Genomic DNA, 15,127 nt, shown 5'->3' on the forward strand with positions numbered 1-15,127 from the left:
TCCTTCCCACTGTTGCCAAAGTGCTTGCTCATAGGGGGTCATATGATTGTTGGGTTTTTCTCTGTATCTATGAAGCGCCTTGAGGCGACTGATGTTGTGATTTGGCGCTATATAAATAAAATTGAATTGAATTGAACTAATCTGCTCTGTAAACTTGGCTGGACCACTTTAACCAGCCAGCAGAAGACAAAAGAAGATCATGTTTAATGGGGCTGGCAAAGTATTATGAGCACATTAAAATGTAATGAAGACCAGTACACCACCATTGTTGAGTAAATAATCCACATAAAGTAAATTAATTTTATGTTAGAGTTGGGGAACCTACACACTGAATGAACCGGCAATGGGGCAGCTTAGCCCCGTAGCTGTACTCCAGCAGATGACTGCAGATGTGTGAAGACTAAGCATAGCCCAAAACAGAAGATTGTGTTGCTGACGAAGGGAAGATTACTTAAGATTGAGGCATTTCAACAGATTATTTTAGGTACCCTAACACTGACTATGAACACTATAGCACCAGTCCAACATAGTTCTGTAAATACACCACAGTACAAGCTAAATTATGTACTCTGCACTGAACTGCCAAGTATTTTCATGCAACCTTTGAATAATACAAAGTTAGTACACTTCAGTTTGTTTGAATGACATTTCACAGTATGAGAATACATCATTTATCAAAATCTGAAATCTTCTGAAACCCAATATCCGATTTTATAAAGATTGCATTACATATGAGCTTTAGATTTCTAGGTTATCAGATGTTACTGAACAGTCGTCATATCTAAATGCAACCTCTCTTCTCCCGCTCCTGTCCTTCCTTTCTTGCATTCGTTGTTCCTTGTCTCTCCCTTAGAAATGCAGCAGCTAGAACTGTGAGACAAAATGCACAAAACATTTGTGTGTTTGCTGATATTCACTGAACTGTTAGAAATTGCTGGCCACCCCATATGGAAAAGAAATAGTAAAAACATATATGATTTACTCATGAAAGTGGCCACTTTCTCATTACTTTCATATATTTTTATAGTAAGTATACAAAACATACAAGTTTCATTATATAATTTTTCAAGGGATCTTATATGTGTTTTCACTCTTGTATGCTTTTCATACAAGTTTCATACAAGACAGATACAAACTTTATAAGATTTATATATATCTTTTCCATATGGGACAACACATTACTCCATTTATGCTGGTGCCTCATCGAACACTAGCTAGATGTTGAAGTAATACAACCAAAACTTACAGACATCTGCACACATCCTGGTCCACTTTAACCCCTGGGTATAGTGCTATTAATGATACGGAATGACAGAAGATACACCAGTAAGACCAGTAAGCATTTCTGTGTTACTGTTCCCTCCAGTTAGACTCAAAACAGTTTGATGTTTGAAGGCACATAGGGATTTGAAATATCAAATAACTTAAAAGTTTTAAATTGTCTTAAACAGATATTTGTGCAATTTCTTGCTGGTAAAAGTGAAATGTTGTCAAAAAATACTCAAGTACAAACGTTTGTATGAGTATCCACAGTAAGACTCTGTTGGACTCTGAGGACATAGCGCGCATACAGACTTATCATTATCACTTCACTTCAGAAGACAATAACTCTTTGTAAATGTAATAAAAGTCACATTAAATAATCCCTGGTTCAGTGTTTGGCAGCGTGTGGGACAGTTTTCTCAGCTCTGGCCTGAGACAATGATATGGTACTGATCCTGAAAACTCTAAAGGATCCTCTCCAAAAGGTGAAGTTCTGCACTTGCAGTGTTATGCAATCACAAGTATTAACCCCCAGAACAGCACCCAGGAAAACTGGTGGTAATGTCTTATGAATCCACCAGGGGGAGCAGTGTGGAGTTTTGACATTACCTGACGGATGGCATTACTGCCGCTAATCCTGGGATATTAAATTTGTGTGATTCAGTTTCATACTCTGTTTCAGAAATGTTGATCTATGAAAGGGACAATGCAAATGCAACAACGGAAACATGTCCCACAATATAGGGTCCAACCTGCTGCAGTAGTTTGTTTGTTAGCAACGAAAATCACGTGCTGACTATGCAATCAATAGTTTATTAACAACTGATGTTGATTTTATACATTTTGGTATCATTTTTTGGGATTGTGCAATCAAAGCAACATCATCATATGGATGTAGAGGGTGTAAATCCTGCAAAATGTATGACAAACTATGTCTTAAAATGCAGGAACCGGCTGTCCATCCAGGCTTTCTTCAGACTGACAATAAATAAATAAACAACAGTATTAATGACAGGATTTGTAACATGTATTGCGTAGCTGTCTTAACAGCTGTTTTATTAATAGTGTAAAGACTGCATTATTTTAAAATGCAGTAAATTCCCAGCTGTGAATCCCTTGTATTTTCTTCTTCTTCCACACTCTGCACATCTCTGGTGAATCGCTGGAGCAAAAAACACGTTTTGAACACGGGTAAGAAAGCCGGCCAGCGTCCAAAGAACAACTCTGAAACACCTTCATAAAGCTTCACATAATAAATGACAGTAGGTGTATTTTAGTATTGATTGGTGGCTTAAGGCTTTTGCACAATTATTGTGCACAATTTCCACAATTTAAAAGTTTAAATATTAAGTTGCAACCTAAAATAAAAATTGTAGGTCATGCTCATAATTCGTTATGGTGAAGAGAGAACTGAGCGTAAAAGTGAAGCAGAGATGCCTCCTGGGTACTTTTCTGTGAGTCCCTTCTGGCCCTGAGGAGGCCTCCGGGCAAACCCAGGAGGCGCTACAGAGATTACACCTCTCAGCTGACCTGGGAACGCCTCGCTGTATCCCCGCATGGCAATGTTGGCATGGAAGAGGGGGCTGGAGACAGGGAGGTCTACTGCCTCAGCAACCCAGCCTCAGATAAGCAACAGAAGATAAATGGATTTATTGCATTTCTTTCTCGTGATGTTGTTTTTTCTTCCAAAATCTTTTCCAGTTATGTCTTTCTTTCTTTTTTTTAGTAGGATAAGAATGGGATGATACTGCTACTTTAAACAAATAAGAGAAGTGTTCAGAGATGATTTTTTTTTTTTAATGAAGAATATCCACTCCCTCTTTAAAACATGATTAAAGTCAGAGATGTGTTATAGCAGCATCTGGCGGTTGATTTTTGTTGGAGCTTTTTACTGAGCTTAAAAGAGACCAGGAGCACGACCGTTTATTGTTCCTGAGTGGATCTGTGTTTGTGATATATCTGGGTAAAAAGAACTGCTGGTTAACTAAACTTCTTTCAGGCAGAACCAGGCTCAGTGAGGGACAGGCATCTGTGACAACTGGCTGAGGGTAAGAGGAAGAGAAGATGACAAAATAGCAATAAAAAATATTCACAAATCCCAACTTAGGCTGTATAAGAAGTTTTGAAGCTTTACCAGATAAAACTAGAGAGAAATATAAATGCTTATCCTTATCAGGATCACGGAAATAAAATCCAAGAAGTAAATAATTCTATTGACCCAACAAACTGTCCAATTCAGGATTAAGGCTGAGATAAAATGTGACTCGTTGAGTCTATGGCAGGGCTAATACAGACAGAGAAATGCTCAAACACACATTCACACACCTAGAGGCAATTCAGAAAAACCAATTAAGTCCACAGACATGCACATTAGATTATTTCTTTGGTCTGTGCGAAGAAGCCAGAGAAGACCACAGAGACACAAGAAGACCGACATCTCGCTGTGAGATACGTGCTAAACACCCTGGTGGCATTGCTAATTTAATTTCCCTTCCTCCACTACATAGTGCCAGCTATTAAATATGGATGCAACATGTTTTAAATTCTCTAAAACGTGGTACTCTACATGCTTGTGGCTTATGGTGCAGTTTTCACACCGATAGTTTATTTACTTTGGTCAGAATCAGTTGATGAATTTTTAAACTTGTAGCTTTTCCTCATGATTTCATTTCTTTTCACACAGAAAAATCCAAGTGAACTCCAAGAAAACCAAAAAGCATGGTCCCATGGCTGAAGGGTGAGAGTCTCAGAGAACCAAAGGCCAGCACCTGGGGCACCTGCCGTGAACACAGTTCTAGTGCCCCAGGTGCTCGAGACCTGCCCCCTACACCAAAGAGGCCCAAGGGAGCTGATCATCACCCACACCAGAACATCCAGTCACACGCCTGAACTGGGGGGGCAGCAACATCCAGAAGGGTGTGGTAGGGACCATGACCATGCCCCAAAAAAGGGCCAAGCTCAGCATCAGTCCTTTGTCTGGCAGCATAAAGAAGTATGTAATTATTAGTTAACACAAACGTTTAGATATCAGAAGCCGTAGTCGAGTCTCCAGGCCTATCTATCTGGACTCATACGTGTCAACTTGCATTGAATTTCCATAAATCTAAAGTGAATTCCCCTGCTGGGCAAAGTCTTCAGTTGACATGCTTACTGTTCTGTCTTGATAGACCTTTATGTTCTGTTGTTGGGGTTGCTGACAGTAATGCTCTTTGTGGTCTTTCAAAGATTGAGAGCCGTCCATTACCGAAAGCAGAGTCAGAGTCAGGAGCTACAAAGGGAGCAAACAGTGTGTCTCTTAGAAACCTTTAGGCTTTTATCAGTGTCTAAAAGTTGCATCAGCATATTGTGGTTGTTTTTACTGCTGCACCACAGGGTTCATGGGTGCCGAGGGTTCGGTGTCTTTCAACTCTGAGGTCGTTTGAACTTAGACAAGAGCGCACAACACAACAGAAATCTGCATGCTCAAAGCTGTTGTTTCAAACACTGTGATCAAATGAAACCTGTTTTTCAAAACTGAGCAAAGTGTCTTCAGTTTTCAGGATGCTCTCGTCCATTTTAAAGCTATATATCTATCCACTTAGCACTTTTAATTCTTATTCTTATTTTTATATTTTTATGACAGTATGTTTGCACTGAAGCACCGCAGCAATTTCCTAATGTTGTAAACCTGCTCAACATTTGGCAATAAAAACCCTTTCTGATTACCATGATTCCAACACTCACTGTGCAGTACGATGAGCTGTTCAGACTGTTACTGATCATTACGTTATGTGCTAATGTCTTGCAGTTTACTGGCCTTCTTTCGCTACATAGCATTCAAGCTGAATTTGACAGAGATGTGAGTAAATATACAAACCTGTTTCCAAAGTAAGCTGAGAAACTGAATAAAATGTCATTGAAAAGTAGAATGCACTGATTTACAACTTAGAGCAAACAAACACAGTATAGCCAGTATCAGAACTGAGAATTACACAGAACACAGATTTTCAGAGCTGCTTAAAAATATATTTTTAAACATATATATAATCTTTTTTAATTAGTGATAGCTGTGAACTCTAGGCAGACTCTGAAACTGAGAAAAGCCTGTGACGTGTGGCATCACAGTTTAGTATAAATAGCTTTAAAGCGTTTGAACTTCGATGGGGCGATAAACCTGCTCATGCAGTGATTTCATATTCTGTTTTTTATGCAGTGGTATTAGAGGCGAATTCATGTTTTTGGACTTTTTGGCCCCTAAATTCTTGAACTATTCACACGTAGAGCCTTACACAGAGCAGCCTGCAGCTTCCCATCATTAGTTCTGAAAGACTCAGGTTCTCTGGGGTACTCAACTAAACAATCTTACTAAGAAACCAAGAAAAGATAATCTTGATTGATTTTTAGCAGTCCATACCTGTGTCACTAGGATCAAATTCAAACTCACGATTGATTGTTTGTTCTTAAATTAACAAAAAAACAATACAATTTCTCAGTTTCAATATCTCATGTGCTGTCTTTGTGGGAAAATAGAAATTTCCATCGATTAACTTGATGATTTGCAAGTTATACTGCTACTTACATCTTTGCACAGCTATTTTCAGAATTTTCTTTTACACAACAGGTATAGCAGCACATAAAAAATGCTAAATTACATACCTCAACCCTTTGGCATAATGTGGCAACGAGAAAACCTGTTTTACAAGCAGTGGGCAGAAGTTACTGTTCACAGAAACTAACTTAAAGATTGCAACATGACATGATTGTGCATTAGTAAATCCCCTTGTTTTGATTTTTGCATTATTAAGCAAACACAGAATATTATCATGAAATAAGGTTGAAAGATCAGATAAAGGTTAGTGTATGTTGGTCAAAATAAGAGTTAGTAATTGTAAAAATCATTATTGTATGGCCATCAACAGCCACAGCGAAAAAGTAATCTTAACAGAAAATTCTTTTACTGGCAAAAAAGGTTGCAAACACTTGAAAGTGGCGACAGAATGCCAGACATCTTTATAATGAACAATCCGGTCTTTAAGTCTGACGTCATCAGCTGTTTCCGGGTCCAAACGCTGCTTCAGGTCCCAAAGTCAAACAAACACTGCTGCATCACTGCGAGTTAAAAACTGTCCACAAACTTTCATCATAAAATGATCAGCGTTGCTTCTTTACCAGGTGTAAGAGTTCTGTTTAACATCCAGGCATCCGTGAAAACAGAATTTATGAAGTTTAACAGAGTTAGAATTTAACAGGAAGTTAGCTCGCTAGTTTCCACTGTTCCACTGTGTTACTGTTCACAACTGCGGTGACACAGAGTCTAACACAAAACTGCATTTGATTGGTTTCCTGTCTCAATCGTTTCAATTCCTAACTGAAATGGAATTGAAACGATGAAATGGAATCACTGAAATGGAATCACACATAGTGCATAATAGTTACAGAATACTGTAACCAGAAAACTGATACTGGAGAGATTTGGCAGCCAAAGCTGCTTGCTGGTCTTTACATACAAATAAAGAACCTTGAGTTAACAGTTGTAGTGATTTTGTGCTATAGAAATAAAAGTCATGGCTCTCTGTTTTATCCTTGGATCACAGGAGAATAATAGTAAATCCTGTATGTGCTTGTGCAGAGAAGAAGATTTTATTGGTATTCAAAACAAATCATCAAATATTTAAACTGGGAAAATGTACCAGTGGAAAGATTTGGTAATTTTTAATCTGATGGCAGCAACACTTCTCACAAAATCTTGGACATTTTCTCACGGTGCACCCTCTCCTTCAACAACAATCTTTAAATGTTATAATTTTCATCTTTACTCCTGAGAAACTCTCTAATGTGCTCTTTTCTATACCCTGTCTTCTTAATGACCTGATGTTTCTTGTTAGCACCACTACTTTGTTCCACCTTGTTGTTTTTTGAGATGTGTTACTGTCAAAGTCAAAAGGTCCTAATATTTTTCATGACATAATAAAATGTTGCAGGTTAAACAAATAAACCTGATACATTCTGTTTGTTATGTTTTAATAAAATGCACATTTTAAACTGAGCTTGTATGTCCTGCTCTTCACTGTCACTTGATGACCAGTTTGTCATATTAAAGCCATTTAGCATTCTTGCTCTCAGTCGAACACCTGTACTCTGTGACTCCAGTTTGTCTGCCTCAGCCCGACTCCTGTTTCACTGCAGCTCTAACTGTCTTCCTAACGGTCCCTCTGGTCCTTCATTGTTTTCGCTCTCTAGAATAATGATCCTAAGGCAGCTGGCGCCTCCATTAAGGATGTGCTTCCTTTCAAGCCTGACTTTAGTTGTGTTGAAATCTACTGGTGAGCATATTACAAAGACTGCTGTACAGTTATCCAAAAGGCCATAGGGTCCTGTGGGAAATACACTTATCAGGCAACATTTATCATCAGCCTTTTTCAGATCTGTCGTAGTTTAATCATTTAGTGAAAAACAGAATAATCACATTAGTGCCCACTCTGATGTTGATGGTGCTACAGGAACAGAAGGGTTCAACAAGGGTTCGATCCTGTCAGTCTTGTCTCTGTGTTTCATTCTTTAGCGTCCCCCTCCCCTCCTCTTACACTCACTTTAGTGTCTTCCATGTTAAATCTGTCATGTGTCCGTGATTGCTACCTTCAGTCTCCCGAGCCCATCATGTCGCGGTGTCTCTCTCTTTCCCTGTCTTAAGTCTGGGTCTCTGTTTGTTGTTTCCTGTCCTATTCTGATCCTCGTTCCTTGTTATTATGTTCAGTTTTGCTTCAGTTTTTGCTTCCCCTGTCTCATTATGTCCAATTTTGTGCCCCCCCTTCCCTGATGTCTTTTGTCACAGTGTCTGTGCACTTGCCCTTGTGTCTCCAGGTTTCAGCGGGCCTAGTTTTCTATTTTTCCAAGAGGTTAAAAAGGGTACCTCTCATCACAGGACACTGATGCATCCTGCTCACACTGGACTGTGTTAGAACTGGATATATTCAAATGAAAAGATATGCCCATCCCCCTAAAGTCATTCTTTTAATTTAACAGCCACACTCGCATGAATGGCTTTCATGGTAAATGGCCTGTATTTATATAGTGCTTTACTAGTCCCTAAGGACCACAAAGCACTTTTCACATCCAGTCATCCAAACAATTGGTGATGGCAAGCTACATTGTAGCCACAGCCACCCTGGGGCGCACTGACAGAGGCGAGGCTGCCGGACACTGGCGCCACTGGGCCCTCTGACCACAACCAGTAGGCAACGTGTGAAGTGTCTTGCCCAAAGACACAACGACCGAGACTGTTGGAGCCAGGGCTCGAACCGGCAACCTTCAGATTACAAGGCGAACTCCCAACTCTTGAGCCACGTTCAAGGATGTCAGAGCCACAACACAAAGACTAAGTTAAAACTGGAGCCTCTGAGACTGAATAATAAAAATCACTGTGTGGAAACAGAAATATGAGTAATTTTTGTGTCTGCGTGACTCAGTCAATGTCAGAGAGAACGCCAACATTACATCATTTGTTCTTAAACTGAGTTTAAGTGCTTGCAATCCATCCTGCCTTTTTATGTAACACAAAACTCACCTGTTTCATCTGTATAGTTGGTTATCAGAGTATACTGTCCATGTAGACAAATGAATGTTTTTAATTTATGAGTCTGTTGTTATATAAGATGTGTGCCAGCTCTGAGAAACCTATGATGTGAAAGAGCATGGATAATATTCCATGTGGCTTTTAAATGTGGGACATGGTTGCATGTTGCCAGCTGAGCCAGCTTTGCACAGAGAGCATCTGCAAACCACACACTCGTGCTCGGTGCTGGAGCCTTGAGCTCTGTCACCTTCTGTCTCCAAGGGTCATGTAGTCAGAACAGGTTAGGTCCCACAGTGGGAAATGTTTGCTGCACACAGAGGACACATTGGGGGTTGTACCAAGGCCCAGTAAAAAATAAATGAGGATTATTTTGAATTGTGAATCATGCAGATATATAAGTCCACATATAAAAAGAAACTGATCTAAAAATGAGCAGAATACAACCTGTTTAAGTACGTTTTGATTCAGAGTCTGTGTGGCCAAACTTGGACTGACTAGTTTCTCCATTTCTTTGGCATTATGAGTATGATTTGAAAAGTGTTTTGACTCCTACTCATCTGGATGGGACATCTCAGATTGCAGCAATTATTCTTGAATCAGCCCTGCACACATGCAGCTACGTGAAAAGCAACAATTAAAAAAAAAAATCACAAAAAAGTCAAAAGCATTTGTCTGCTTTCTGATTTTCTTGTTTTTCTTAGTTTTTGCATATTTCTCACACTAAACTGTATCAGATAATTCAAAACATACTAATACTACACAAAGACATCCTGAGTCATCTCAATCTGATTTTAGCGTGGACTCCAAAATCATAATATATATATATTTTTTTTATGTTTTAGCCATTTAGAGGCGGACTTGTGTTTATTGATCACTGTCCTGCTGCATAACCCAAGTGAGTTTCAGGGGATGAATTGATGACCCGACATTCTTATTCAAGAGATTCTGGTCGAGACCAGAAGTCATGGTTCCATTAATTACGACAAGTCATTCCTGAAGCAGCAAAGCAGCTCCAGGCCATCACACCACCATCACCATTTCTGACTGATATCATTTAGTTGCTGTCGTTAGTTTAATGCTAGATCTAAAGGACATGAACTCTGGAAAAACTTCAACTTTTGTCCACAGAGTGTTTTTCCAATAGTCTTGGGCATTATTGTGTTTCAGGAAGTGTGTGTCCTTTTGGGTGCAGCAGTGGTTTTCACTTTGAACATTAACACGAAGAAACAAGTGTTTAAAGTTTTAAAAATAAGCCATCTTCTGTCAGTATGGAGGGTGATGTTACGTGTGGTTGGTTGCGGTTGCAGGGCCCAAAGAAGCCGTTGTATTATTAATCCAGGATAATTAACCTAGGGCCTGGCATCCACATATGTGGACATCACATTTTGGGTTGTCTGTCAATTTTGCTCTACAAGCGCCTGATATCCACTTACGAGGACATTGTGCTGCCACAATTCTATCCAAATTTAAAACGAATGTCCTCAAATGTGGATCTCATTTTCTTAGAAACAAAAATCTGGTTAAAAAAATTCTGGTAATTCTTTGTTTTTACATTCATCAGGTCCCAGTCAGCCCAAATAGCAAAGAGAAATTAAAAATGTATGCTGTGACAGAGCTGCGAGGTTAATGGTGAACCCCTGCACACCTGCACACTTTTATGTGCATGCATAAACACACAAGTGTCAGAGTTTCAGCTCACATTTCTGAGTTCAGTTTCAAAAAGCAAACCCACTGGGTAGAGAATCGCACAACAAACCAGCCATCAGCACAACCTTTATCTTGCTCTAACCTGACTATAGTAACGCAAAAGAAAATTTTATGAATGACTGATGAACTGATGAATAAAGGTGGTGCTGTGTTTGTTTATTGGCCTGTCTTTTTTCATTTCAGGTGTCATGTGACACAGAAGATATATATAGATATGCGTGTGTGTGCGCGCTCACGTGCGTGCGTGTGTGCGTGTGTGCGTGTTCTGGTTTGCCCACATTCACACACTTGCCTCCACCAGTGTGTGAATGTGAGAGTGAATGAATAGTGGTATTGTAAAGCGCTTTGGGTGCCTTGAAAAGCGCTATATAAATCCAATCCATTATTATTATTATTATATTCACTATTTCAGTCACAATCTTTTTAGCATTTACAGTCTTCCTCCTTTCAAACCAAAACAGGACATTAAACCAAATAGAACAGCACCCAGTTATTGGAAAAGCAGCCAGAAAACACAAACTGTGTTCCTGCAGCAGCTGTCAGCTCAGACAGTCAAATTATAGCATTTAAAATCACATCATATATCAACACATACATGACCCTGTGTTGGTGACAACACAACAACCAATACAGGCAGCATTACAACTGCTTGTTTGCTTCTGTGGTGGGGTTTCCCCTCTAAATATTAAATTCTCTCTTATTTGAATTATTTTCATGTCAGAGAAAATACATAAAGCAAGCCAACAATTTTACACCTGCATGTAAATTCACCAAGCCATGCATACAGAGAAGCATTCAGCCATGTCAGAGTGCCTCCTTTGCTCGCGCTGCATCAATTTCATGCTTACTCAGGTAATCTTTGCTTCCATGACTCACTCTGACTTTTGACAGTTCTGAGGTGGATACCAATGGATTGACTGGCCATCACATGATTGGTCGCTTTCAAATGACATACAAATGACAAGGTCCACATACTCAAGGCCTTGAATTTGAGTGACAGCTGTTGGAGTACTGACTAATGGCAGACAAATAAATGATAAATGCTGATAAATGGTTTTGTCCAACAACTCCGAACTTTGCTAACTTTGTCCTTTTGATTCAACGTTAAGATGGTTACTGTGAGCTTTGTTACCTGCTGTTCGACATAGTTTATAGCAACTAGAAACTAATGTAACTGCAATTGTTTCATGCAGCAAGATAGTTAACCAGCATTTGGTTGGTGTTAAAAGAAACTTTGTTATCAAGTCTGGTTTGCTTCCATGACTCACATTTGAAAAATGAAACTATGACACATCTTTAAAAAAGACGTGTTTGGCCATGTTTCAGTCAATATACAAGGCTCCTTTATTTAGTCATAAATATGACTTCAGGATAATGTAAACATGGCTCATTAATCATGTCTTTCTTTCAACGGGGTGTTCTTAGAAATTAGAGTATTTCAAGAATGTGGGGAGGGCTGTAATGTTAATGTTCACCCAGAAATAGTACAGGCCTTAAGAGTCTCTGGCAAATGAGAATATCATGTTTGAAGCATGCTGGGTGTTTACTGCACCAGCCACAACCATTTGCTCCACAGATTAGAGTTGCTAATTATGTTTCCTCCTGTTGGGTTAAAAAAAAAAAGTGCCTTTGAAGCAGGGCTGGGTATCGTCACTGATTTCTATAATCAATTCGATTTGATTCAGTTTTGACTCAGACACTCAGCTTTTATAAAGGCTGACCCTCTGCATGCTTACAAGGTTTAATCCAGCAATTTCCTGAGAAAAACTAGAGCAAATATTGGAATGCTTTGGCACTAACAGAGTAATAAGGAATTGATAAACTCCTTCACAAAGTTAGGTCCCAAATTAAGGATAACAACACAGTACCAACCAAAACAGTTATTGAGTAGCTCAACGATCTCTTTGTTAAATGCCTGGATGAGTGTAGACAGTGGCAGCACTCTAGGTGGGCCTCGGGAGACCTTTCTGGTCACGTTCCAGGCTACAGTGGAGGAATGTCAATGACTGGAAGAGTTGTTCAGCCTTCCAGCAGCGTCTCCAGGTTGTTTTGCACAATGTTGGTGAATTAATTTTCCTTTTTCATCTTCAATACTAATATTTGTTTCTTGGGGCTGATTCTTCACTAACAGTTTTTCCTGTGTCTCATGACAGTCACTGATCCTTCCAACTAATGACAAGCAGATAAATGAACATTAATATGTAACATAAATCCCTTGGCTTTGTTGTTTTGTGGAATTCTACTCTAGCTTCTCGCGAGAGAAACATCTATAATGACAAAAGATCTTACAGTGAGATTGTGTGACTAAAGAAGAAATGATGCATTCTTTCTCTTCAGGATATGTAATAGCTTCAAGATTAATAATTACCCTCAGAGTGCTGTTACGCTAATTGCACCAAATAATCAAAGAAATGTAGTGTAATATTTTTGAATCCATTTTGGTTACTTTTTAACAAGTGCTTTAATCTGGGCAAACACACATTACACTGCACAGTGATGGTAGAGTCCTGCTTTCACAGGGAAAATGCTGATGAATTCCTAGCGCTGAAAGGTGCATGACTTTACGGCCCCCTACTTTCATGTATTAGAAAGCAGACCAGTCATTTTTCCAATCTTCCACTGCACTGGAGGTTGCCAGGACTATACTGCTTAAATCAAATTAAACTTAAATTGTCCCCTGTGTGAGACATATTACCTGGCTCTAAGAAACAAAAGGAAGAAGTGCTACGTTCTCTGTTATGCTTTCAGTGAACACATAATAAGGAGTGATGCACTGCCTGTTGACACAGCAGACTCTGGTTTGATTGGCATAAGGGAGGCAGTGAAAATTCAATCAAGAGTAAGTGAGCGCTGTTGGGCTTAAAGTAGTTGGACTTTTCTTACCCATGTTTTGTAATAATATAATACCACATGAAGAGATTAATCCAGACTAATCCAACTGGCTTCCCTCTGGCTTACCTCTCATTACATCTGAGAGAGGGTGAAAGGACTAGCTTTTTATTATTCAAGTGATCCAGAGTGACAGAACAGAGTTTACCTATATGTGCTTTTGCTGTTAGATCATCTTTACATTTCTCATTCATCATGTTAATTAGACACAATTAGAAACCCAGAAAACAATCCCTCTCCTCTTGCAGTTCCACTCCTGGAGGATCTCTATATAAATATCCCATAGGGGTCATACAAGCTAGGTCCCGTAGCTTTGGGTAGCTGTTGAAAGGATACAGTTGTGGTATATCAGTGGTTAGAAATACCATTATTATTTTAGGATTAGTTCAACACAAAGTCAGGGCTGACCTGGGACCATTGCTGTGAGTCACAGTGTGCAGCATAAAGGCCCTTTCACAGTGGACATAGCATGTGCTGCTAATGCTAACTGCTAACTAAGAGCCAAGGATCCAGAATTTATTACGTTGGCTGCTGAGCTCTGTGGGTTTTTGCGGCAGCTCTACCTGTACTAGATGCGCCTGCTCCTTGTCATTTCTATCTCTGACTTTATGTCCTCTACGAGAGTTTGTGTTGTTTTATCTTCAAATGTTCAATAAAAACATGAAAAACATGTATCGCTAATTCATAATGAAGAAAGCTTTGTAATTATCCCCACTAATGAAGACTGTGTCATTTCCACAACACTCCCCCGCAGCACTGTTGAAAAGGCTCTGGAGTAGCCCATACTGGAGGTCTCCGTATAAGCACGTAAACCTGTGATACCAAAATCACCGAACACGGACACACACAGACTGTTTTCATGGTAATGAAGGAAAACACTGGGCTGGCATGTAAAGGGGCATTTATTCTTCATGGACCTAAAGCTCAGTAAAGCACCCCTCCAACAGCTAAAGCCGTCTGTTCTCTGATTGGATTGTTAAAGTTGTGATTGACATGACATTGACCAATCAGCTGAAAGGAAGAAAAATCATGTCAAAATTTGTACTTGTAAGTTGAGAGTCACACACATCCAGGGAACCTGAGCTCAGGGTTTTACACGTAGTTTTTTGCTTTGTATCCGTGAGCAGACCTTAACAAAAAAATTTGGAACTCATATAAATATTTTTTACAGATGCACAAACATCAAATTTTCACATATTTTGCTTTACAAGATTACAAAACTCAGTTCTCAAATACACATTTGATTTACAAGTACAAAATATTTATGACTAGAATTTGAGCCCACAGCATTCTCTGTGTGAATTGTCCCTGTGTAAATAAAAGCTTGTAAATAGTTCATCGTCTGCATTTGGATCCAAAGCAACCAGAACCTGGAGTTCGTGACAGCAACTAATATAACAAATAAAAAATACTATCTTCATAAGAAATGTATTCTTATAGCAGGCCTCTCACTGAGTCTGAGACCTTGCAGGCTATGTGAGAAGGATGGGAGGGGGAAGTGAGCGTGAGGAGACCATCAGTCTCAAAGGATCTCTGACTTTAACATGTGTGTGTTTAAGAAAGAAATTACATAAAGCATACTGTGATTGATAAACACAAGTCATGACGAGAAAAAGTATTCCTATTTTACTGGGTTAACGATTTTATTGCTTGTTTTTAAGCCTCTTAATGGACGCTCTCCCATCTTTTAACAAGAAATTGTCATGGTCCTGGGTC

General features: G+C 39.3%; 1 protein-coding gene across 1 annotated transcript in view; it reads right to left on the reverse strand.

Moving 5' to 3' along the window:
- Positions 1-15,127, reverse strand: part of plch2a (phospholipase C, eta 2a) — a 148,015-nt gene that overhangs the window by 120,620 nt on the left and 12,268 nt on the right. The gene's annotated exons all lie outside the window — the stretch shown is intronic.

This window comes from Pundamilia nyererei, unplaced genomic scaffold, assembly GCF_000239375.1.
Source record: "Pundamilia nyererei isolate P.nyererei 1_Seehausen unplaced genomic scaffold, PunNye1.0 scaffold00169, whole genome shotgun sequence".
Classification (NCBI taxonomy): domain Eukaryota; kingdom Metazoa; phylum Chordata; class Actinopteri; order Cichliformes; family Cichlidae; genus Pundamilia; species Pundamilia nyererei.